Source organism: Eleginops maclovinus, chromosome 2 (genome assembly GCF_036324505.1).
Source record: "Eleginops maclovinus isolate JMC-PN-2008 ecotype Puerto Natales chromosome 2, JC_Emac_rtc_rv5, whole genome shotgun sequence".
Lineage (NCBI taxonomy): Eukaryota > Metazoa > Chordata > Actinopteri > Perciformes > Eleginopidae > Eleginops > Eleginops maclovinus.
This window is the reverse complement of record NC_086350.1, coordinates 4,991,016-5,018,335: the sequence shown is the minus strand read 5'-3', so window position 1 is coordinate 5,018,335 and position 27,320 is coordinate 4,991,016. Positions and strand designations below refer to the sequence as shown.

The 27,320-nt window shown below is 40.8% G+C and overlaps 1 long non-coding RNA gene across 3 annotated transcripts; it reads left to right on the top strand.

Moving 5' to 3' along the window:
* Positions 1–3,294: 3,294 nt before the first annotated feature.
* On the top strand, positions 3,295–25,096 carry LOC134858388 (uncharacterized). 3 transcript variants are annotated; one of them, XR_010164954.1, is made up of 5 exons: positions 3,295–3,511; positions 6,820–6,847; positions 12,638–12,854; positions 20,324–20,478; positions 24,897–25,096. It is a non-coding gene; the product is annotated as an uncharacterized LOC134858388 (long non-coding RNA). The 3 variants fall into 3 exon arrangements; XR_010164956.1 differs by having other exon boundaries at positions 20,324–20,473; positions 24,897–25,090; XR_010164955.1 differs by lacking the exon at positions 3,295–3,511 and adding an exon at positions 6,148–6,713.
* The last annotated feature ends 2,224 nt before the right edge of the window (positions 25,097–27,320 follow it).

Below are 27,320 nucleotides of genomic sequence, written 5' to 3'. Positions count from 1 at the left end.
CTGCGTGACTTCCAATGGTGCTGATGACGTCTTGTATGATACATTTCTCCCTATGTGGGTCCCCCGCCTGCTGCTGATATCACACATCACAGCCCCAGGAAGCACGTATGCATCAACACTTCCCCTTAACTGTGATTCCCTTATTGATTCCTGTGATAAAACCCTTTTTCCTCTTCATGCACAGAGAAGTCAGAGGTCAGCGGACGCTAGAGAAACCCCTCAAAGCATCAGGACTTCCATATCCAGCATGCTAGATATTTGCTTGGTTCAACCACTGGTTCAAGGCAGTACCAAGAGCAGGTTAGTGCTACATTCATGTGTTTGGGTGTAGACGGAGCATCTTTCCTCTCTGTTGGTGCTCACACTCCACATCCTCCTCCCTTAACAGCACTCGCACTCCTTTTTTTGGTGCACAATTCTCACTGAAAAAACCCTGAAAGGTGTGGTGCTAAATGGCTCCCAGACGTGAGATGAAGCATCGTACGACATTTGAAATGTGGTTGAAAAGGATGAATCATGATCCTAATTTAGTCCTAATGGTGAAGTATTGGTGTCACAGTCCCTCCCTCCCTTTCTGTCTTTCTGTCTCTCCATAACTTCTTCCTCTTCGTCTCATATGACACATTAAAAACACAATGTCTTTAGGTCCGGAAACATCAAGGGCAACCAGGTGACTAAAGAAGGTCGGGCAGTGTTAACAGTCATCAACAGATGGACAGACTCCAAATTAGTAAAGCTAACATCTGCATCATGTAGGATGTGTGTGTGGGTGTCGGTGTCAGTGTGTGTGTGTCGGTGTGTGTGTGTGTTTTGTTGCCATGCATGCATCGATGACAATATGTGTTTTGGAGCAAAGGTGCAGGAAGCTATGTTCCAAAACAACATGTCACTTGGTTGTAATAAGTTGAATATGGAAAGAACTGGTGTTTCTCTGAAAGAAACACAACAACCTGTACACAAAAGGTTATTTCCTTATTGAAATTACTGTCAATAAAGATGAGAATATCAAGTGTAAAATACATCTGCTGATCTTTACTGGGAAATCTGTTTTTGAATCTATAGTCTTTCAGAATTGTGCACTCTTTCACATACATGTATTTCCTTATATAATGCACAGCAGCTTTATATACCTTGGTGGATACTGAAACACTGAGTCTTTCTAATGCAATTATCTCCAATAAGGGGAATTGTGTAAGTAAGAGTAAGATTGGATAGATAACAATATCACTTTCTGGATAAAAAACCTTCACCTCATTTACAGACACATGGTTTTAATTATGTATGATGTTATTTTACCCCCCATACCTGGTGAGTAAGATATTTAAACTGGACTTATGTTGTAAATCTGGAGTGTGTTGCCACTTAGCTTAATCAGCCCATCATCAATAATCAGTCACGATATTTTCCTGGGCTGCAGATGAGTCACAGCCTAGGCCGGTCAAAATAATACCATTAACTCTACTTTATGAGGCAACTCTTCTGAAGGGTTTGGTAAAAGTAGCTTTACAACAACACTGAATGAATACGTAAAAATGTGGCAAATAAGTGTAGAGTTACATAGTTCAATCTCGTGGAGACATGTCAGCACCACGGACAGCTCCTGATACACACCTCTTTAACCAAATCCAGATTTACAAATGGCTTACTTGAGACTAAAGCAAGCTCTTATATGTATATTTAAAACAAAAGTGACACCTGAACAGAATAATTCTTCATTTTGGTTGCACCATTACTTCACACGCTGGTGGCAAAATCTATCATTTAATAATTAAATAGTGGAACAAGCTCCAAAGTAGTCGTGATATTATCCCCATTTATCTTCACACAAGCTGAGACTTTGTGCTGGTATTTGTAGGAATCTACGTTTCCTCCTGTCCTTCTGCTTGGTGTCTCTCTGCCTCCTGTCTGTCTCTCTGACTGCCTCCTTTCTGTCTGTCTCTCTGCCTCCTGTCTTTTTACCTTTTGTATTTCCTCCTGTCTGTTTCTCTCCCGTCTATCTGCCTCCTTTCTTTGCCTCCTGTCTCTCTGCCTCCTGTCTCTCTGCCTCCTGTCTATTTACCTCCGGTATCCTCCTGTCTGTTTCTGTCTTGTCTGTCTGTCCTCCCGTCTCCATGCCTCCTGTCTCTCTGCCTCTCCACCTCCACTCTTTCTGTCTCGCTACATCCTGTCTGTCTGCTTCCTTCCTCTCTATCTCCTGTCTCTCTGCCTCCTGTCTGTCTCTGTTGGTTAAATGAGGAAACGCTTTTCAACATGGAGGTTATTTTTAGACCGTAGAGCCAGACAGACAGAAACCCCCTTTCTGAATTGTTTAACTATAGTTTTTTATTCATGGTCTTCACCACACTTTCATTCATCCATGCATTTTCTCATCTGCATGTACTTGCTTTGGAAGTAATAATGTATATGCATACGTGAATTTAAATATGAGTTATCTCCACGTTGAGGAAGGGTCTTTAGACATCGATATGTCTGCTACAGCTTTTAAATGGTGGTGCTGGTTCAGGGAAGATGTGGAGGGTGTAGAAAATTTCAGAACACGATGTCCCCCTACTCCTCTCCCATACCTATCCACAGACCCCCCCTTTACCTCAAATGCCCCGAACACACACACACACACACACACACACACACACACACACACACACACACACACACACACACACACACACACACACACTGAGAAGCCCCACCCCTCTCCCCTTGCCAGCTGAATTAATTTGATACTATTTTTGAAAGTCAGTGTTTCTAAGGGAAACCTAATGACGCAATGACGTCAATGCAGGTCAATAGCACACTTCTGGAGAAGAGGACAAGGGGGAAGAGACAGACAGGGATGGGGAGAGAGGTGGTTGTAGGTCTCTTCCTTTACAAAGCCCTGCCCTGTGTTCTGACTTGATTGATTTTTCTCCTGATGATTCTTTATTTTTCTTATTTTGTCAAATTTACTTCAAATGATCTTCCTCTGCAAGCTGCTTTTGTTCTGCCAGTATAGCGCCGACCCTTAGTCGCACTTCTCCTGCCCCATTCATGCTTTCCGTCTCTGTCTGGAACACACACACACACACACACACACACACACACACACACACACACACACACACACACACACACACACACACACACACACACACACACACACACACACACACACACACACACAAAGTCTATGCAGTGAGGTGAATCGTGTTTTTTTGGCGGGCTCTTTCTATCAGCTGGCTCACATGTAACTCTCTTTCCCAAACTCTCTCCCTCCTCTTACTCCCTTCACCCCTCCCAACACCACCACCACCACCCAGTGCACTTCTCTTTTAAGCTCCTTGAATCCTGAATGGCAGCTCCAAATATTTTAGTCTGCGACAGAGCCGGGAGACGACGCACATCGGACGGATCTGCTTCCTCCATCCTGACGCAGGAGCAGACACCGTATTGTGCTTTAAACCCTTTACATTTAACTTAGCCTGCATAAAGTCCTTCTTAAAATACGAGTTTAAAACAGCTGAAGCAAAAAAAGGTAAGTGCTTTCTCTTGCAGATTGAACCAGAACGAGGTGTACTAGTGAGGGAAGTTTGCAGAGAGACCATGCGCAGATATTTGGGGTGATTACCGGTTGATCTGAGGACGAGCGTAGTAGCACTCTCACGAGCAGGGATAACGCCATCCAAAGTGAGATTCCCCTCCGTTTTTGACATCTTTTTGGCACAGTTATCCAAACTATGCAAGGTTATGCAGAAGGGCCGCTCACGTGTGTGCGTTTTTATGAACATTTTGGTTAAATCTGTGGATTTATGCGTAAAAGTAAAATTCAACTAAAGCTCCTAATTAGCACTGTTTCAGTTTTTGCTGCACATGACACCCAAGGCGACTTTATTTAGGATCATCGCAGGGCATACCGGTGTTTGCAGGCGTCTCATCTCCGGGTCACACTAGGAGAGTAACACAGGATTTGTAAACGGAAGTTCTTTGTTGGTTTTCTGTGTGAATGCATGTTGACAACGGAGGGGATTTTGTAGACACTTAAAGACAGCGGGCTGCGGTATTGCGTGGGAGTATTCACGTGTTGGGGATCTCTGCTTTAGGCTGCCTAGTAACAACTAAAAGACAGACAGAGAGAGGGAAACTTTGGTCAAATATTTATCATTTCTATGATTTTGCTATGTGGAATCACTGGATTAAGTCGTGCTAAAAAAAAAAGAAGTAAGTATTTGGATTAGAGAAAGAGAGACACGCAGTACTTTTTGCTTAATAGACAAAGCTTAACTTAGAAGTGAGGCTCCCTTAGTTTAAGAAAACTTTCCTCAGCGCGCACATGTTGCAGCAACCTCGGGACATTATGTCTTCTTCCTTACATTGCAGCAATTTTGCTAATCCTGCATGTTCATAGTGCTGTATTGAAGAAGTTGCATCGATTTAAACTGCAAAGCGAGTTGTGTACATTTCACTGGCTGCTTTGTGCAGTAGTAGGTTGGACACGACTTAGCTTTTGGACAGAACCTTTAGCTTTTCAGAGCAGGTTTTAGGTGCAAACTCATATCCCCACTGGAGTTAAAGTTGATTTTATGGCAATAAAAAGTGCTAAAGTGCTTCAATAGACATCTTAATGTATTGTACCTTTAACAAAGTTGCTAAATATGTGTTTTCCTCTAGAGTTGCACTATGATATCTCCTGAAAATGAATGTCTGAATAATGTAAATCAGCCTATGGTGGGAAGTGTGAGTGTTTGTGGCTGTAGATGTTCATTTTTGGCTCTCACTTATTGTGTGAGTCGGTGTTTAGTTGTTGAATTAAAGTAAGGAAATCTGAATTAAAATATATGTTGCAATGAGAGCTGCGTCGTCCCTTATCACTGTGAGATGAACAATGGCTTCACAAAGAGGGGGGGAAAGTCTGCAGCCGATTGCAACTTGCGGGAGTCAGTAGGCTTGTACATCGTTTTTAAGGGTGTAGTGTGCTGGTGTGGAATAAGGAGGATCTCTGGCTGAGTTTGTCGACACACCGCGGTGATCTTGGCTCACTGCACCGAGGGACCTCGGCTGCAACTCCCATTGATACTGCTCCCTCTTTGATTAAATGATTGTGGACCACAGGGAATTGTGTGTGTGTGTGTCTGTGTGTGTAGGGTAGTGGTGCTGCTGTGTGTGGGGTAGATTGGATATTCTACTATTGACTCGTGATTGGGCTGAATTCTATGAATACCAAATGAGCCAGACATCAGATGCCAAAAATATCCAGATGATATAAAATGGTTTTCTTGTGTATTTTGTGATAATGCAGGTTTTCTTAGTGTAAAGGAGAGGGCTACACCCGCTGTGTGTGCCTGTCCCTATACATGCACTCGCCAGCAGTCACGGACATACAGTTGGCCTACAGGCAGGGATAAAAATAGCACACACCGATGCGACGGGCGCAGCCCTTTTCCCTTCTCAGAGCCGACTTTTCTAGGTAGCTGCCACTCAGTGGAGCCTCATCTCCAAATATCCTCCCCATCCCATCCCGTTAAGTCTCACGAGTGCAGATGGACGGCATGGGGTGTGTGGAGAGGGTCTTACAGTTAATGTGTTATAGATATTAGTGAGAGACCGAGCATACTGTGGAGGGAGGTTTGTTTGTGCGCCGGTGCATGGATAAGTGTGCTTCTCCCCGTGGGTCTATTCCGTGGGTGCGCGGGGTCTGGTGCGTGGGCACGGACACTGAATAAAGGAGATGGAGGCTCGCTGTTTTCCTTCGGTTTCAGTGTTTAGCCCGCCAAATGCAGGGATAAAAATGATCCAAGACCAAAACAGCACCAACGCTTGGTGGGGGATATTTAGAGACAAGGGAGAGAGAGAGAGAGGGAAGAGGAGGAGGGGGGGTTGGATGGAAACCCAGATGCTCCAGCTTTAGAGGAGGGTTTTACCATGAGATAACCTTCTGCAAAACTGCTGTTTCCACGTATCCAAACCACATTATCCACCTGTTATATTTTCCTATTTTGTCCCTTATTTTTTCCATGGCAGAGCAGCAGCGTCTTTAATCAGACTCTCCGGGCTGTAAAGTGAGAGAATCTAAACGTGACGTCAATGCCTAGTGACTGACGCAGCCCTTCAACGAAAAAAAAAAAACGGGCTTTTTTATTTATTATTTTTTTCTTCTTCTCGTCAGCAAAGCTTAATTGCTAAATGTTACAGTGCTTCGTCGACTTAAAGAAAAATAAATATAAAAAAATCCGCAGGCAGGGTCGTGCTATCTGCGGACATCACAATATGGAGCTATTTGTGCGTTCATGAGTTTGAGCTGCTGAAGTGACACTGGGACGAGAGGCTTCTGAAGAGGGCGACAAGACATCAGATATTGTATTGCATGACAACGACGACTTGCAGATTGTAGTTGTGGAGGGGGAAAGTGTGTTTTAAGGATGCGAGTGAGCTGCTGGTGCTGGTGGAGGCACATTGGGTTCCAGAAAGAAAAAAAAAATCACTGCAATGATGCAACGTAGGTGAATCGGGGCTCTTGTGCAGAGTTGGAGATGCAACAAAAATAATTTCCATTACATTCACTTCACCTTCCTAAGCGATACCTTTTGTGAGTGTGTGTTTTTTTGTTTTTGTTTTTTTTTCTCCTTCATACTGAGACCTAAAAATAGCATCATAGTTTTGATCGTGCGCCAGAAATAGACAGACGGGTATCACTTGTATAAAAAAGGGAGGCGATCCTGAGCAAACTTGGACGTGCCACTGTAAGCTTACATAAAAACAAATGGAGGACTTAATCTGTTGCATTTCTTCCAGACTCCTGTTGATGCTTTTCACTAACATGTCTATCTGTGTTTCTCTTCCTCACAGATTAGATTAAGGACGAGCCTGCACCACGGTGAGTGAGACACATGTTTAATTCTGTGTACTTTTGTGTAATTAGTATTGCATGCTCCGGAGTGCCTGTGCTGTTTCCTTTCTCGCAATTTTCTGTCCTGTCTCACGCACGCAAAAAAAAACACTTGATGGATTTTACTGGCATGCTTTACAAGCCACTGTTAGAGCAGAAGCATAGAGCAACCCTTTCCTGCAGAGTAGGAATCACCCTTTTTGGTAAATAAGCAAGTGCAAAAACTCCCTTTGTCTGTTGGCGCTGTTGAGTCTCTATCACATATTTATGTTTTCCCTCCCATCTTAACCGCGAAAGCGAGGGGAACCCTTCTCTGATGAGCGCTTGAGGACGCCTTTCCTTCAGTATTCTTGTTTTTAAAGAGGAGTCGTACTGACAGGGAAACATCGGTGGAGGAGGAAGAGGAGGTGAAGAGGAGTGAAGGATCTGTTGCTGCAGCAGAGACCAGGCGCACCGCATGGGGAAACCCGCGAGCTGTCCAGCAGCAATGGTGTTGAAACCACACCAAGTGGCGGTAGTGGGCTGTTACTGGTGGTGTTTGTCTATGTGTGTGTGTGTGTGTGTGTGTGTGTGTGTGTGTGTGTGTGTGTGTGTGTGTGTGTGTGTGTGTGTGTGTGTGTGTGTGTGTGTGTGTGTGTGTGTGTGTGTGTGTGTGTGTGTTGTGCCTGGCAGCCAGTGGCTTTATTTACTCCTGTTTGGAAACCAACAGCGTTTATTCTGAGTGAATCCTCTTTCCTCAAGCGACGTTGGAGGAGAAATCCTGAAGCAATATTTTACACTGCCAGCGCTCACTGAGATTTGGCTTGAAAAAAATGATATAACAGAGATTTTCCCGCCTGCAGCAGCTGGACCGACCTCGATCCCCTCTTCTTTCATAAGTCCTGTCATTTACTCCCAGTTCTTTAACAATCCAGCCTCTTGAAATGAAGCAACTCGCATTAAAATGAACAGAAGATCTGTAGCTAGTGCCAAAGTTGGCCTGGCGCGTGCGAAATGTTTGAACAAGTAGCCAAATGGTGGATTTGACTATGTGTTTGCGTTCAGCTCAACGATCCTAACTTCTATTATGTGTCTCGTGACCATAACTTTGCCTCCTAGCGACGAGGAAAGCGCGCGGAAAAGGCGAAGGGAGCGTAGCTATTAGCGATTACGTTTGAAGAAATCACCCTTTCAATAAGGTACCAGTGTTAAATAAACGATCCGGACCACGCTGCACGAAACTGGGACTCTAGAACCGAGCTCATCCCCAACCCAATTCTGTGGACGAATCGGCCCATTTTTCCATGTTTTGAATGCAAGTTACAATGCCACATAGAAAAATCCTAAATCGACCACCTGTCTTTGTCATGCAAAATCTCGATTCTACTTACATTCCTCCACCTCCCCTAAAAAAAAACACCAACTCTGTAATTCTTCCTCGGTCAAAACGCGCAAAAATCGACTCTAGGAGCCAGATCTTGCTCAATAATTCAACAGCGAGCGTCTAATTTCGGTGGAAACAACACGGATTCCCGAGTCGTGACTGCTAAAGTGAGTAATGTGCGCGTTGGCTGCGTCAGGAGAGGCAGTCACTGTGCAGTGCAGACGGTGGGGGAGAATCGTGACTGACTGGGTTGCAAATGAAAAGACCACCCAATAAAAAAAAATACCCACACCAGGAGAGATTAAAAAAAACATTTTCCCTAACCCCCCCTCCCCTATCCTCAATCCCAAATACCTCCTTTCTCCCCAAAAGCTTGTTTTTAGTGTGAGCACTGCTGTTTGATGCTGGCAGCCAACTTGAATGCAGACGAGTTTCATCAGTGATAGTGGGGCGGTGTGGATGGATGGAGAGAGAGGAAGAAGAGGAGGGAGGGCGATCAAGAAGGGTTTATGTTTGGGATTGGATCTAAATATGGGGGGAGCGAAGAGAGGGGGGAGGGGAAAGTTGTTATAAAGATAAGATATTGAGTTGTTGAACAGAATAAACAACAGGTAAGTTGTTCTATTTTATACCTGACCAACAAAAAAACATATTAAAGATTGTGTGTGAGAACGAATGCTTTTACGGTCGTGCTTAACTCTTTAACTCCTGAAGTGATGCTCAGCTTTGTGTTGTTGTTTTGTTGAGTTGTTTATTGTTGCTTTTTACGCTTTAAGATGTTGCAGGGTATCGCTGTGAGGATTTGGGTGAGATTATGTTTGGTTTCAACCTTAAAATCTTTGAAAGTGACTGAAGCATCGCGGTTTTGGACTGAATTTGCAGTTTGGAAACCCCCGCGTGTTTTTCGCAGTGGTACCCTCCGGTGAACTCTATAGGTGACCATGAGTCGCCTCAGATGCTTCTTGCTGATGTTTTCATGCGATGTGGCGAGCTTTCCACACTTGGTCGACACGTAACTGTTATTTTATCTAATTATATTTTTGATTGCTGTCTTTGCATTAGCTACCCATCATTTGTGAAATGGGAACGAGGGGGATTTGTAGTTTTTATAGGGAGGAAAATGGATCATTTTTTGGGGGTCAAATCTCGTTTATTATTCTAAATAGATATTATTTATCATGATACAACACATTTAAAGCGATGCTCAGTTCCGTGGACACCCTGCAAACAAAACAAAAATGCATTAAATGCTCATATCCAAACATTAATACACTTCCTCTGCTGTAGATTACAATTTGGTTAACCCTGTCGGCTTTATTCATTTTTTTCAAAAAGGGGGGTCCCTATATGAGCGACACACCGATTGGTTGATGACGAAGTTGGGTTTCTCCAATGAAATCCCTCCCTGCTCTCTATTTATTGCCAGCAGTTTACAGCCTTGCTCTCTCCTCACCCAGAGCTGTGGAGCAGAGAGTCAGCGCTGCACGGAGACACACACCGCGGACCGGGGAATATAACACACACTCAGAGAAAGCGAGAGTGCACACTGACAACACAACGCATCGATGCACAGCTCCCGATCATCACACGGGCTTTGCACATCCGAGCGTTTGGATAAAAAAAAATAACAGGGGGAGGAAAATATGAGGGAAGGAGGCAGGGGGAGAGAGGGGAGATAGAGATTCAAACTGGAGAAGGAGTGGGAATCAAAGCGTAAGGACCTTGGACAGCTCTCAGTTGCAGCCTTGGCATCCGGAGACCCCCCTTTTTCTCTCTTTCTCCATCCATCCTAACCCCCTCCGTGTGTGTGTGTGTGTGTGTGTGTGTGTGTGTGTGTGTGTGTGTGTGTGTGTTGTGTGTGTTGGAGGGACACACACTCGCCTCGGGTTGCCGATGGCTGGAGATACAATCAACCGAGCCGGGATGGGAGATACATTCACGGAAGCGAAAGGAGAGCAGACTCCCCGGGTGTCACGGAGTCTCCGTCGGACGGCAGCAGCAGATAATGTCCTTCACGAATCTTTTTGCGGTCTGGGCTTGCTGTTCATAACTATTAATCTGGGAAGCCCTTACCCCAAAAAGCATTTGCGGAGGGCGCATTCACCGCGCCGAGACATCGACATCGGGAAGACGGCTCCACTCGTGGAATTTTACAATCGTATTTTTTTTAAGGGCTTGTTTCCCTTTTTTCTACTCGAATTTTCTTTTTGCTTTACTGTTGTCCTTATTTGCTCTTGTGTTTTTCGTCATTGCCTGAGCAATGGCGCTTTTGTCATGGGTGATTTTCAGCCCTATAGTACATTCGGCATTTTTTTTCCTAGTCAACAGTTTTCTTCTTTGTTAGAAATTGTGGTGAAGCTCCGCAGCCACGTCGCACCCAAGTTTGATCAAACTCTTGTATGCTGCCCCCCTTCTCAAAACAACACCTAAAATAAAAAAAGATCTGGTAATCATATCAAACAACAACCTCTAAACTTTGAGCCATGCACCATTAAATCCTTTCAGCCAAAGTACACCCCCTCCTCCTGTCCCACACTGAACAGGTGACAGTGGCCCCCAGCAGAGCAGAGTGTAAACATGGGGAGACCCCGTCAATGAACAAGTTGCACGTGGGAAAAACAGTGGTGTGTGTGTGTGTGTGTGTGTGTGTGTGTGTGTGTGTGTGTGTGTGTGTGTGTGTGTGTGTGTGTGTGTGTGTGTGTGTGTGTGTGTGTGTGTGTGTGTGTGTGTGTCGTTTGGAGGGTGGGGTTCCACTTTCCTTGGACGTCATCCTACCCCCATCCCACCCTTAAAATAATAATGGAAACACACACACACACACACACACACACACACACACACACACACACACACACACACACACACACACACACACACACACCTGTAAGCAAGTTCACATGCAAGGGATTCCCCAACAAGGCCATCCTAACTTAGGGAGAAGCCCAGTTTGGCAGATGGAGAGAAATAAAGAACATCTCTCTTTCCCACCCTCCTCTTTCTGTCCTTTAACACACACACGGTATGCACAAGTGTCCCACTCCCAGTTTTATGAATGGGTTATCCACTATAAGCATCCCTCGCCCACGTCTGTTCCCGGTCATCTCCCCCCACACATGACCCGGACACTCGTCCTGTCAGTCTGACCCAATTGACTAAAAATAACAACACTTAATTCAATCATCAGCTTTACGATTCCACCAATACACTCACAAGTTCTGCAGCACATCGAAACTCCCGGCCCCCTATCTGTCTATGTGTGCATTATGAGTGGTGTGAGCACACAAAGTGATCAAACCACAGAAGATAAAAGCCAGAAATGATCATTATCTATGTGAAAAGACAGAGTAAAAAGAATCAAATAAGGTGTTATCTAATGCAGCCTCGAGAAGAAAAGCACAAGCAACTTTATGACCAGTTCTGTATCTGCTGTCCCATCAGGGAGCATCCCGGTGAATAATCATGAATCCTGCTAAAAGATGATTGCAGTATAAGGCCAAAAAACATATTTTGTAAAAGAGAAAGTGTAAGGCTACTCAGAAATTACGTACATTATGAAAAATAAGGCTCCTTTTACGCAGAGAGACCTGCAAGTTACAGGCCTGACGCTTGGCAAGAAAAGGTTTTGTCAGGGTGGAAAATTGCACGTCAGAGAGCAGAGAGTGACGTAAATGAAATAAAAAATGAGACTGTTTAGATCAGCTGGTCTCTACGTCATGGCGACGACGTGGAGTTACCAGGATAAGAAGCTAAGTCTTTAAAAAAAAAAAACGTTAATGATGTAAAGCGAGCAGTATGAACACACCTTGCTAAATCTGAGTAGGGGTCTCTGAACGTTCAAAATATGACCCAACCCATGAGCAAAGCACTGACAAGATAATGTGCACACCACCTACATGCAGGTTACCTACATGTTAGACACGTGTCATAAACGAACTCTGATAAGCAAAGAAACATCTGGAAACAGATGACGTAATTTTCTATAAAGGGACCTGTGGAGTCCCCCTTGCTCTGTGTGTGTGTTTTACATAATGACACAGGTGACAGTTTTGGGCAGAATACTGGTGTGTGTGTGTGTGTGTGTGTGTGTGTGTGTGTGTGTGTGTGTGTGTGTGTGTGTGTGTGTGACTGAAGGTAAACCGTGCATCTCTTGAGGGTGACGTAATTGCTGCCTTTTCCTGAATGGCTTTGTAGGAACCTCGTGCGTAAAAACGGAGCCTTTTCTGACTTGTTTTATGTTTGTGGCTGTGTGGTGGAGTCTCCATTCATAAGAAATATATGTTAAAGTTCTCCCAGCTCTCTTCAAACCCCCATCTACATCACATCTCTGTCCTGACCGTGTCGGCCCGCACGCTTGGCCGTAGATGAACTTTACGGTTAAATCTCACCGTGCTTGTCTTGTGTTTCTTGTGTTGCAGAAGACATCAATGACAGCAAAAACAAGAACAGTGATGGAGACGAGGTTCCGAGTGGACCCTGCTGCTGATCCTCCAGCTGTGCGCCTTGGGGGGGGGAAAGGAGACACTTGTTTTGGATGTTTTCACTGAGGAACGCAGAGAGAGAAAGACAGAGAAACTATGAGAGACCGACAGTCCTCCTCCTCCTTGTCGTCCCTTCTTCCTCGCCCCGAGAAAGGTAATTGCACGGCCTGAGATGTGTTAGAGGATGGGTATGACGTCAAACCCAAATCACCCTTTAAATTGCATTTTGCGTGAGGCTCCTGGCTGCTCGGTGCTGGAGAGCAGGAGTTGTGTCTGCGCACACTTCCGCTGCTGAATATTCTCTCTCTTTTTATCATTTCCTCTCATTGTGGACCTTATAATTATAATTGCCAATAAGTGTTCTGTCGACTACATGTGCAATTAGTCAAACATGGATCATTTGTGTTGTTATGATGGTTTGAGACGAGTGTATTCGTCAAACACTTAAACAATGCGTAAAAGTAGGAGCGTGTCAATCCTAAAAGCCTTTTATAAAATATATCTAGGAAGGTATTGGAGTGTGTGTTAGGGATTTTATAGTTTTCTCAGTATTTCATACATGCTGTCATGTCAGTATAATATTTCCTAATTATGATTTTATTCTGTTCTGATATATCAGATGACCTCGGTGACATTTTCCGAGTTTAGTCATCCGGAAATTTGCCTCGTGCGTCCCTGTTGTTCATTATCGTCAAACTTATTTCAAGGATCATATAAGATATTTAAATGTTGTTTTGTTTCTGATAATGTGGAAGAAACTCAGACACTTTCCATTCAATCGTATATTGGTCCAGAGTCATTGTCGGGTCACCGAAGTGTGTAGTGTCAGTGGTGGCTGTACAACTATGTGATGGGCAACGATATCACCTGAATGATGACGTTATTGATATTTGATGAAATATGAGCGTGCTTGTAGGCCATGACTGACTGTAATCTGGACTGTGGCTGCTTTAGACCTTTGTTTTTGGCACCAGGAGCTGTAAAGTCTTCGTCCAAATACTTGTCATGCCCCCCCTTCAGTGTGAATCATCATATCGTGGACAGTTCAGGCAACACCTCGATGTAACCTCAGATTTATTTGCCCTTAAAATAAACCATGCAAGCAGAGGGGAAAGTGTCATGACCTAGTGCAGCAAAGCATGCCAAAAATGTGTTTTTTACAAACAATAATGTCCCTCTCGGTTTCTACACAATAGGTTTTGTAGTGGCATTAATTATGAATTCCCACTTATGTCAAAGAGTGATATTTAATATGCACTTAATGGAAAGTGTGATCGTGATGAGGCTAAAACATTATGTTTTCTGGGAAGGTCAGTGGACTCCCCCTGACCTGCTATCTTTGGTCACTTGGAGACATTTCATGGAAGATATTTTGTATCCCTGTTTCATTTGAAGGTGCATTCAAGTGCTTCTATAAGCCCCAGCAGGAGTAGTAACATTTGGGTGGTCAAAAATATGTACACTTTTTGATAGGTGTGAATGTGTGCTTGCATAACAAATAGCCTCTAATATCCAAGAGAAAAATAATATTTGTGACATTTTTTTGTATATTTGAGGTGACATTGCGTTGCTTTTTCTAACATATTACAGATGTGCAATACGAATACACACAGTGCTGTAGGTATACAATTGCATGACTGCTGGTTTCTCTTTCTTCAGTAAATAATCATGGATATAAGCAAGGCTAAATCATTTTGGGGTTAGGACCGTCGGTTCACATCATTAGAAATATTTTCTCACGTACCTCTAATGGATGGTGCTACAGCCATGCAGATATTTAGTTTTTATTTGTCCATGTTTTGAGACGTTCCTATCCAATGTTGTGTTCTGTGAATTTCTCTACGAGGTAAGGAGTCCAAACAAAGAAGTAAGGTTATAATAAAGCTGATGTTTTCCAGTTGTGATAGGGATACTCAATATTGAGGTCCCTGGGTTTCATTCCCACACAAAGCCTTGACATATGACCTCCCACAATATTTATACTACGACCCAAAACAATGGAGGTGAATGGAGTTTTGTTTCCTGTGCTCGCAGCATTGAAAAGTACCATTTACAGCGCCCTCATTGATCAGGATATTCCACAACACACACCGTCAACAGTTGTTTCCGGCACCATATCTTCAGTAGAAAGTTGCTATAATGTGGACAGCTGGAGCTCTGTTTATCATCCAGTGTGTTCAACAAGAATATATGTTGCTGTTACATTTCCAAATGTAATTTTCCAATGTTGAGAGCCTGGGTCTGGGGGCAGACATCTCAGATGGATCCTAAAACCTGGAAAAGAAATACCTGCATGGCTATTTATGTGAGACATGTTTTAGTCTTTTGGATTTCGGGTGAATTAACCCTGTAGTCAAAAATTGGCAAAGTTGACTCCACACATTTCAAATCTTTTGCACCAATACTCCAAATAGAGAAATTGTTTTCTTGTAAAACTTGTTTATTTTTGTGGAAACCAGCGTGTGTGTTTTCAATTCTTATGCTATAGCTCTTGTTTTTTTTAAGGGAAATGATGTGCTTCTAGTTTTGCATTCTATAAATCTGTGGTGTATCACTTGCACGTCCTTACATGTGATTCTGTTGAAGGGTTAACCATCAAATAGTGGGAATGGTTTTGTGTGTTTTCTACCTATCAGTTCAAATTATTGCTATTAGTGTTGTGAAAAATATATACTTAGTTTGGCTTGGTTTGTATATTTAAACACTAAGAATTGAGTCAAAATACAGTCATGCTGCTGGAGAATTCACCCAGATTGTAGACCTACGTATCCATAATGACTCATGATGTCAGATTTTTTACATGCTCAACAACTCCTTATGTCCATTGTGAGGAATCCCTGTAAATAACAGCTCTGACAGGACTTTAAAGAGTCTCATTATGTAAACTTTACATCACAGATTGAACAGAGGACTTGTACCACCGCACCTGTGTCTGATAAATCACAGCATGTTCCTAAATATCCACTGACGATCATGTTTTCTTGTTTAGTGCGAGCCGTGCAAAGCTATATTTGGGAGATGACGTCAAGGTTTAAACTGAGACCGAGGGGCTTCTAGGACGTAATCTGTGTTCTAATGAATTAACACATGTTATTTGCTGCAACAGAAATCATACTTTATATTTAGTAATTCAGGCATGTCTGCTTATCATCCCGTTGGGAGAAATATCATAGTGTAGTGGGGTTAGGTTACAGGGAAATTTACGTCAGCGTGAAAACCCCATGTGGGTCTGGCCAAAATTTGCGTGAATGAATTTTGCCTTAATGTACAGCCCCGTAAAAAATGAAGGGACCACTTCAGCATCATCATTTTCTCTTGTTTTAATACTAATAGACATGTCTTTGAGTTAAATGATGTTTGTTTTTATTGTATTCTATAAACTACTGACAATTGTTCTCTGTGTTGAGATTCAACAGACACTGGAATGGCTGCCATACATGTACAGATAAAGATTTAAGAAGCATCTGGAGTGGGCTCTTGATTTTTTCCGGAGCTGTATATGTAAACAGAGTGACCATTTGACAATATAAAGTTTAATTAAACATAAATGATCATATTTGAACGGTTAACCTCATCTTTTTGCTTAGCAATAAGTGCAATTCATGTTTTCCATTCTTGGAAAGGGAATCATCCTCTCACAAAAATGTGTATGCTGTTGTTTGTTGTTTGCTTTTTTACGTGTTATTCCAAAGCACTGATTCACTGAACAAACTGAAATGTTGACTTTAATTAAATGTAGTGTGTCAACATATTTCACATAACTGTATTAGGTTATAATATTAAGTTTAGATACATATTAGGTTCATCTTAACCGATACAGTTATGTGCAATTTGTTGACACGATATACATAATTTAAGTCAACCTTTCAGTGTCTGTTCATTAAAGCTGTTTGCACATATTCTGCAAAAGCTTCACTTCTTTGTTTCCCACCCTGCAGAAACGGACTACTTCAGGTGTTTTATGGATCTTATTATCGTACATTTTTATTAAAAAACAGCCAAACCAGGCTTTGATCATTTCACATAAGGTACTCATCTCGTAGTGTTTGGCGTTAAACTTCAGTAAGATCATTTTTGATACGTCTTGTTAAAGCTGTCACGGTTTTATTGCTTTTCTGAGTCAAGTAGCTTTCAATGTTTGGGACATATGCGGGAAAAAAAACATGTATTTCTGTACAATTAATGAGATCAGGTCTACTCTTACAGGTGCAGCCCCTGTTCAAATCTAACCTTTTTATTTATGCAAACTGACCTGCTCTAATCAACTTTAACCTCATAAAGCTAAAGCAGGACATGGACCTGACCCAAAATGGGGAGTGTTTAGATGACATGTAGTGTGACTCTTGAAATTTCTGTAGTTAACGTATAAGTTTTAAATCATACCAACACAGCTTTACAACTTCCTTCATGACACAATTGTATTAAAATATAGTGAGAAATCGATGTTAGTTTAAAATAACACATGTTAAAATTGTTCCACTTAAAGAAATTCAGTGACAACCTAGAAAGTGTTTCATTCCACTAATCAGTTTTCAAAGAGTTTTAGATTGATAAAACCCTTTCTTCCTATTTCTCAGCCACTGTAATGGCCACTTCCTCTCACACTGCAGTCCATATTGCTGAAAACATCCACCTTAGTCTGGCGTAAACTGCAGTGTGTCTGCTCTGAAACATGTGCTTCATTTCACGAGACAAAAGTTTACCAGCAGGGTTTAACTTGTGGTGTTACATCGAGACGATCCTAAGGAAAGACAACATTACTAGTTTCAGAAATTTACCAAAATGTTATTTTTGTTATGTTCAATGTTGTTCTGTCAGCTGGGGAGAAGTCAGGCGACGATACGTCTGTGAGAGGAGGTCAGGTTTTCGGGCCTTAACCTATGTAAAAAGTGAACTGGATTCAGGGTACAAAGGGTCAATGGTTGGTTGATCTTCTTCGCTGAAGCAAGTTCAAAATGAACTTTTACACAAGATTCATGAGATAACTTGAAGTCTTTGATTGGGATTTGTTTTCCAAACTTTTTTATGTTGGCTCCATGTTTTGGGCTGTGGACGCGTCACATCTGGACTGACTGCTTATTGGCTCTCTCTCCAAGACGTTGGACTGAAAATGTATCATTCAGCAGATTCTTGTCCTTTGAATTGTAGAGGGTGCTGATGCTTTAACTAATTCAATTCAGTCTGTAACTAAATGTATTTGCAGGAAGGGAAATAGCTTACAGTAAATCTCGGTCCAAGCTAAATCAAGTGAAGTTTAAAAGTTGTAAAAAAGTTGATTGTGTTTATATTTTAAAGGGGCCTTAAAATGCTCATTCTGAGGTTCATATTTGTCTCTTGTGACTCTTGTCTGACATGTCTCCAGGCTTTAATGTTCAAAAAGCTCTTTATGTTTCTCATACTGCCTGTGCTGCAGCTCCTCTTTTCACCCTCTGTCCAAAACCAGAGGCCAGTCTGCTCTGTTGTGATTGGTCAACTTCTTGAGATTTCCCGCCCCTAAGCCTATCACGTTAGATGTGTTGGAGCGCCATCCAATCGCAAGTGTTGCACAATGACCATTTGCATGCACACAAACCGATATAACACACCACAGGGAAGGGAAAACCTCCCAGATAGAGCCTCTTTTAAGTTTTATTTTCGAGAGAAAACACAGATATTGAAGACGATTGTTTCAGCTGTTTTTGACATGAATATTTTCTCACAAAGGATGGAAATCAGTTTCTGTGTGAGCCAAAAATCCTGGATCAAACTGGTGTTTTCATTCTGGTTTGAGACGTGCATGCTGACAAAAATAGATTGATCAGTCCAAAACAACAACCAAGTAATAAATGAGTGTTTCATGCAATTGGTATTTGCCCATTAAATCAGAGAATGAGTACTTTGAAAACTGGAAGAGTGCTCTGGAGTGGAGGGCTTTAGTCACTTGACATATTTTTCGTGAGTTTGACATTAACCAAACCTGGGGCGAGTGGAGGTTTTAGTCAGAGAGTAAAACAACATCAGCTGCCCACAAAACTGTTTAAGTTACTAAAACATTGACAGTGAAAATAGTGGCTTGACGTCCATGTAAAGAAACACTTTGTCTTGACTAAACAATAATCTTTGTGTTAGCTCTTTGGTCCTTTTCATATAAAGTTTCAATGTGTGTCCCAGAGAATCTGTACCTGCACTGTATTCATTAGATATCAGCATGTTATATTTATAGAAACAGAATCAAGTTCAGTGGAAAAAAAGTGAAATACAAGTCAGTAAATTGCCGTAGCTGAAAAATGAGATGTATAGTTTTAAAGTGTTTATTGTCTTGTGGTATTACTGTAACAGATGCATTAAGTATGACTCATCCTTTTGTATGAGTCATATAATTCGTATTTTCTATTAATTTTGGGCATGAGTCAAGTCTGTGTGTGTAAACAGGAAGAAAAGGCGATGTTTTGGAGATTAAACCATAGTTTTTGTGCTGCTTTTGTCTAGGTTATTTTGGAATCATGTGAAATAACATGTCTTATGTTGAGATGTACAGAGTATTTTGTGGGGACTTGTTTTCTGTAAATGAATCAAATTTACAATTTTCGAAGACTTTTGACTGGATATCAGTCTCTCTCCTTTTGGGCTATTTGGTGTGTGTGTGTGTGTGTGTGTGTGTGTGTGTGTGTGTGTGTGTGTGTGTGTGTGTGTGTGTGTGTGTGTGTGTGTGTGTGTGTGTGTGTGTGTGTGTGTGTGTGTGTGTGTGTGTGTGTGTGTGTGTGTGTGTGTGTGTGTGTGTGTGTGTCGTCACTACCACTCCTGGTCGTGACTCACAGCGCACAATGCTTTTCGCTCCTCTCTCTCGAGCCCTTAATTTATTTTTAGCTGAGCAACGTTTTATACGCCCGAACTGTAGGCCTGCACGCAAGATGAGACACACATACACACACACTCACATATGATGCAGAACACACTTTGATTCCTGTTATACTGTTTTGTAAGACGTTGAAGTGTGTGTGTTTGTTTGTGTGTCTTTGCATTGTCTTTGGCTAACTGAGCCTAATAATGTCCAAAAGGATCCAGTAGAACATGGGCTTTCAACAAGGGGTCCGTGGGCCCTAAGGGGTCCTCGAGTAAGTGGGGGAAGCCAAATGTAGGGTTAACGGTGATGTAAGAATGAGTCCAAAACCCGGAAGTGAGATAGCATTTCAACTGGGCTCCCTCGTCTTGACAGTCAATGGTTTTCTGAAAGCTTTGTTGGTTTGATGCGAGAAATTAACTCTGTGTTTAAGCTGAAAATATGATGTCTTCTTGTTTAAAGAGATCAAATGTCAGTGTATGTCTTGAACTTATGTGTCCTAAAAAGTGGCTTATAAGTCTACTGAATGTCATCATGCTGAACATTAGCAACATTAGCTTAGCGGTGGTGATGTGAAGTCATGACCGTGAAGGCAGTCCCTTCAGAGCCTCATGTTAACTTTTCACTTCAGGCTTCATTAGGAGTGTAAGGAAATATTGGTACAGTATCGTACTGTGATATCATCATGTTTTTGATGCTTACCTCATCTCCTGTCTCTGAGTTTTTGTCTCACTTTGTTTCTTCTCTCTCTCATTTGTCTCCCCCTCTCTCTGTCTTTATCCTCCTCTCTCTTTCCCTCTCAGGGCCTGAGGGGAGGATTGACGTAAGGGAAGTCCTGACTGACTCAAACCCAGCTGAGGAGTTCTTCTATTCCTTGTCTTCAACTTCTATGTCTTCACCCTCTTCTGCAACCCTTGCATATGACTCCCCCCTCAACCTCCCCCCTTCATGAAGTAAGGTACATCCAGTCTGCCGAAGACACCTCAACCTATAAAAAGGGTATTTTTATGACCTGTTTGACAAAGATTTTAAAAGCAGTTTGTGGCAATCTCAAAACCAGACAGACAACTTCAAAAAGGAACAGAATAAATACACATGTCCTTCTCTGAACACATGTTCAATTCTTATTCTAGTTTGTGTCATTTATAAGAACGTTTTATGGAATTTCTGTATTTGTTGCAACGGCTGTTAATCAGTAAAGGCAAGAAATACAATTAAAACTAATTCAGTCTTTAACTTACCCAGCCTAAGTGAGACAGTCTGTGGTAATAGGATTTTTAGGGTTGATCAGTTGATGATATATACAGTCATACAGTAAACCACATATTTTAAATCATTTCAACACTCTTGGGATTGGTGTCTGCGGTCCTCAGAATCAACGGCAGGTTTTTTTTTCACGACACCAGGGGCGATGAAAGTGGAGCTGTATGTATGACAGGAATTTTTATCCTCATATCCTATCCTATCCTTTTTCTCATATTCATTTGAACAAACCGGGTGAAAGGCTATACATTTTATACCCAAATGTACGTTAAGAATAGCCGTTGATAACACACAAGCATAGAGGAACAGTGAGAAACGTCTCCCCTTGATTCACCACAAATGAATGTGATGTCAAAGGAAGCCATGAACCAATTTGATAACATATATTTCAAATTCTTCTTGCGGGTTTTATTTATGATTGAGAATCTGTGAGATTAACCTGCTGATTGTACAGTATTTACTCTTCACAGTGTTTCTGACGGCAGTGATCCTCGGAAGTAGATCTCACCTAATCTTTCTCTAACTTTAACTTTTTATCAATTCATCTTTGTATTTCAATGGAGTTGCTCCTTGTCTCAATTGACTTTTCAGCCAGGAGAGTTTTATGTTCAACCTTGAGGGAGAAACTCAAAAGTGAAGTAACAAAATCCCTCCCAAAAGTGTTTACTCCTGCCACCTGGAAACATGTAAGAATCGTTTTTGACTTTTAGATGCAGCAGGACTGGATGCAGTTATCTTATCCGTCTGGATTTCAACAAGGATATCACAACTCATTTGACAACAACACGTGACTCTGTAAGATGATTCTCTGTTTTAAAATGATTTCCAGTTATTTCTTCACACAAAAGTTTAGTGTGTGTGAAGCAGATGAACCTTTTTTTTTGCCGAGCTCTTCACCACATTATGAAGAGGTGTGGCGCGGTGGTGGGAGCATATTTCCGGACCTTAGTGTGTTACAGTGTGTGTGTCTTTGTATGTGTTTACCAGAGGGCCTACAGTGTTTCCATTTGACTTCTAATTTAATGAATGTCTTTTTTGTTTTAATCAAAAGCCGTTCATGAACAGTGAACAGTGAAGTTTATTTAACAAAGTTTATTCCTCATTTTGAAAGTGAAAAGACTTTGGCAAACACACATATGTATACTGAAACATGTGTGTAGATGGGCACAGACACTCACACACACACTCACACACACTCACACACTCTTACAAACACTTGTATATTTTAGGAATACAATTAATTCTCACTCGTATGCTGACGCACTCAAACTGACACTTACTGACTCACTCTCACACGTTCTCTTTTTCTTGATCTCTCTTTACTGTCTTACGCACACACACGCACACACACGCACACACACACACTAACATTTATCTTAGAGAGAGATAGGAGATTTAAACAAAGGTTTTTAGATTTTAAAGTATTTCTTTGAAGGAGAACTGAAACTGAAAATAGTTTAAACCTTTCTGTCTTTTTATTGTGTTTTAGGTCCTGTCTCCCCTCTTTTTAGATATGTGCCAAAGAAATAAACTGAAAGACTGAAAGGTTGATAAAAACTATAGAGAAAAAAATGCATCTCTGTGAAAACCTTCTCAATACCTGGTTTTAAGTAAACATGTGTTCAACAAATATTAAACCATCACAAGTTTTATCCTCTGTCCTGCATATATCTTTCCACAATACATTAAGGTTTGTTATCTGCAGTGGCTTCACTATCAAACCTTAATGTCACTTCACTTATAAACTGTAATATTGGTCAGCTATAAATGCTTATTGAATTTGCTTAAATTTGCACTTTGAATAAGAGTCAAGAAGCCTTCAGATTAAAAAGACAGCATGACAAAACATGCACAAAAAGCCTAAAATCTACTCATTTTGTCAAAATAGAGATGCATTTCGAATCATCAGGATCAAAATACTTTATCCATTCTGGGGGAAGAAGTAGGGTGTGTGACATTTGCTTCAGTACATTTCAAAAATACAAAGAAAATAATATAGAATATGAAATGAGTGTAGAGTAATAATAAGTTCTACCTATATCGCAGAATAATTTCACAGGTTTTAGAGAGAGTATTTATGTAGTTAACATAATCATGGTCAATACAAAGTAAGATAATAGAAGAAAATACCGATAAACGTTGAGGACGGTAGGATAGTTAAAAGCTAAATATGTTTTAAAATAGGATTTTGAATGATTACAGAGATATTCCAACCTACAAATTATATTTGACCGACTTAACAAAACATATTTCTTATGTATAGATCTTTTAAAAAGTCACTGCATAATCATTTCATTCATTTATCAATGCTAATGACAAATCAAAAATGATCCATCCCTTTAATATTGTGGATCATATCTGAGTTGCATTATCAGCCAAAATAATCACAATTAGTTATTTCTTTCCAAATCTGCAGCCTTAGCTGGTAATCATCACCTCTTCATGAGTTATTCTGAATGAAGGAGGGATATTTTCAGCAAAACTGGCGACTAAAGGCTTCCTTAGTCAAGTAAATGAAATGAAAAAGAAACGTAGCCTCCTGATGTCTGAGAGGAAATGGCTGACATGTCAAACTCTGAGAAGTTAAAACTGATGGTGTTTTAGATGATGCGTGGTGTGAAAGAGGGGAGTTAGATGGAGGAAAGCTTTCATAGAGCAGATTATCTGGCTTTCTTTCTGTGAAACTAACTCCTTTTTATGACTGCAATGCAAATATATATACGAGGCCCATTTGAGGACACGTTCACTAAATGTGTTTTACATTAAACATCACACCAAGTAACTCTCAGAAAAGAGGATGATGGATTGAATGTAAAAATTAAAATTATTTATCATACAAGAAAACAATGTAGAAGAAAAAAAAACATGTCTAAAAATAACTACCAAAACCCGTTCCACACCGACACACACCGACACACACACACACACACACACACACACACACACACACACTTAATGTGGGTCTAAAATGAATCTCTAAGCCCTTCACATTAAACATAAGACATAAAGGACTGAGATACCATACATTAAAATACATTCAAGCAAGACAATGTTATTGTTTCATGCTTAAGATATCAGAATATGAATTTAGATGTGGAATTTACTCTAGTGCAGGCGTTCTGAACAGGAAAATATAGAAACAGTATAGGAAAGCAATATAAGACAACAAAATAATGTCAATAAATCAAATTATACCAAAAGAAATACAGATAATACAAAAAGAAATACATATAAATAAGTTTAAAGGGCAATAGTGTGTGTGATGTCTGTGCAGATAACAGAATACATATGAAGTGTTAAAAGGTAAAGAATGTATATTAGTTAAAGATGTTTACAAATCAATAAGGTTCCAAACAGTTTGCTGCATAATTGTTGTGTGTAAGCCAAAATGTAGGATAAAATTTTTGAGAGTGATAAATAAAAACAGCTGTACGTCTGTAGGTGTGTGTGTGTGTGTGTGTGTGTGTGTGTGTGTGTGTCCACTCTCATTCATTTTCTATTTCTCAGACAATATGTCCCCTTATTTGTGTTTGTGAGCACGCTAAACAATGTGTGTTTCTGACATGTGATATATTTCCACGAGTGTGTGAGTGTGTGTTCGCGTTGCAGCAGATGCAGTCATTCTTCAAAAGTGAAACTGTGAGCAGTCTGCGTCGAGGGCCTGAGGGTTGATAGAAGCAGGACGTCCTGTGGTGTGTGTACACCCCGAAAAGGGAGTCTAACCCCTGTCACCTGCACACACACACACACACACACACACACACACACACACACACAGTATATTATTCAGTATATAAAAAACAAACACATTTCTCACTGTTGGACTAAAGTACAGTCCCTCTTCTTCATGTGTTTCATTTATGAGATCTCGTGTTGATTCGGTCATTTGTTGCACCCAGATGTGTGTAGGTGTGTTTGCATGCCACTTGTAAAACAGTACTTGTAAATGTCTCTGTTTAATACATGAACTCCCTCCAACTCTAAGTGTGTGTAATGTAAATACCAGATAGCTAATCAGGGGGTCCCATTTCACTTATCTTCATTATCATTGTGTTTTTAATTGTTTGTGAATAAATCCATTTAACTTAATCTGTCACTTCTGTGTGTTCTCAGGACTCAGGTGATCAAGAAAATGGAAACTGACGCAGCTGAAGAAGCAGAAAAAGGACAATAAAGTGGGAGTAGAGGGAGAGCTTGGATAAACCGACATGTTTTTTCCCAGAAGCACCACCCGAAACTCTGAGAGTCAGGCCGGTTTGAGAGGGACACACCCATCCCCTGGTCCTCACAGCCAAGGAGAGTCGTCTCAATCCGAATGGGTAGGTAAACGGGTGTGACTTTGAAGCATGAATGAATCCTATTCCTAAAAATTGACTTTATAATTGCGGATGAAAATTCAAAACCTGGTAAAGTGTTAATTCAAGAACTTACTGTATGTTAGGAGAGGGTAAAACAGAGGTTAAAAATGTCCAAATCTAGGGTTTAACTTACTTAATTTGTCCACAAAACTGTTGATTTATAGTGTTTATGCTATGTTACATTGGGTTTTAGTTTGTCTATATCAATTCTATGCATCTGCAGGGTGACAAAGAAAGAAAATGAGATGGTAAGACAAGAAGAAAGGTGAAGTCATGGCTGGTAAAGTCAGAAAAATGGCAAAAGAATGATTAAAATATACCAGATCATGGTGAATATAGAAAGGTTTAGCAAAATGTTTTTGGGATTCAGAGACATGACTTTGTCAAATGTTGTACCTTGTACCTGTACTTCTCAGGCACCATCAGGGACATTCTGAGCATTTAGTTCAACTTGAGAGCAGCAGGGTGAAAGATAATTGTAGGAATTACCTCAATCACAAATTGGTCAGAAATGTAAAACGTTGATTTAATTCCCATGAGAGTTTTGGAGTGTTTGGAAGAAGGTGAAATCAACACACCTGGTGTAACACTCGTTGACATTTAACACAGATTCTTAAGAAGTGTTTTATTTGATTTAGTCAAAAATACTTTGCAGGATCTAGAGATTTTGTAAGATCATTGAAAATATATATATTATAGATGAGCAAAAAGTGGGACCATCATTGGAGGAGCGTCAGGGGATTCCTCCTGAAATGAGGAAGAGTTTTCTTTCCTAAAGTCTGGGGCCTGGTTTTTTTGTAATTAAGCTAAATAAGTAGAAATGTAATTTTATAAAATGTTTTGCAAAGTACAAGAAATGTTCACACCGCTCTGGCACAGTGTCACACACACTTGTAACGACTGGAGATGTGTGTGTGTATGTGTGAGTGTGTGTGTGAGTGTGTGTCACTGTAGCATCCTGAATAGATGAAATGGAGAGTCAATTATAAAAAAATACAACCATACATTAAAATATAAATAAGCTGACAATTATATTCACATTTAATAACTGAATCCAGCGTGTGTTTGAACCAGCAGCTTTATCTTTTGTGTTTTAAAATATCTTTAATGTCTGTCCAGCCGTAATTATCACGTGCAAAGCTAAGACAAAAAAACATCTGGATAAAAAGTGTATTTACTTTCCTCTTTTCCTGCTTATTTGATATCTTCAGAGGGTTTTTGTTTACCTAAATATAAAATTGGAGGTCTGTTTTCCTGAACAACTTTAGCCTTGGGGTTCCTGTTGCTCTGTTGAGGGGCTGGGAAATACAAACTAACAAAACAAACTGTAATTAAGGATAAAATAGTCTAAACTTTGCCAAAAATCAGCACTACATCCCATACTCAAATGTTAACATCAGCTGGGTTTATTCTTCACCCTAGAGTATTAATTATCCTCCCCTAAAATGTGAATAAATGTGTCTTAACTAGAGTTTATCTGGTGGGATTTTTTGACAATTCCAGGGCTAGTATTTCTAGATCAAATCGTCTGATTGCTTAGGTTAAGGACACCGTGTTAAAACGAGTCTAATACAACAGACCTGCAACAAAAGGTTTAGAAGTTTAGTTCACACACTCCTGATCCCTGTGAGATGCATAAGTAAGGTAAACAACTAAAAGATGAATTGATATAAAATGTTTTGAAGTACAGAAAACGATCTGAAACGAACACACATACAGTACGGCTGTGGGAAGTCACACCCACACGTAACAGCAGGAAATCTCTGTGTGTCTGTGTGTGTGTGTGTGTGTGTGTGTGTGTGTGTGTGTGTGTGTGTGTGTGTGGGGGGGGGGGGGCAACCTCCTTGGATGAAATTCAGAGAGAGACGATTATTTAAACATACAACAACTATATATTAAAACATAAGCTGACATTTAAATGTGAATATATTATGTTTAATATTTGAACCCAGCATGTTTTCAAATGAGTAACTTTATCTTTGTATTATAATATGTGTTAAAGTATCTCTAGTCTTAATTCAAACATTAAAAACTGCTGACGCTTAAATGAAAAACCCATTTTCCTTATCCGTTATCTTATTTAATGTCTAAAAATATAAGATATGATGAGACGTTGTGATGTACATGATTATTTAGGCAGGAAGACCCCATTTTCATGGTGGAGTTATTTAACATGTTC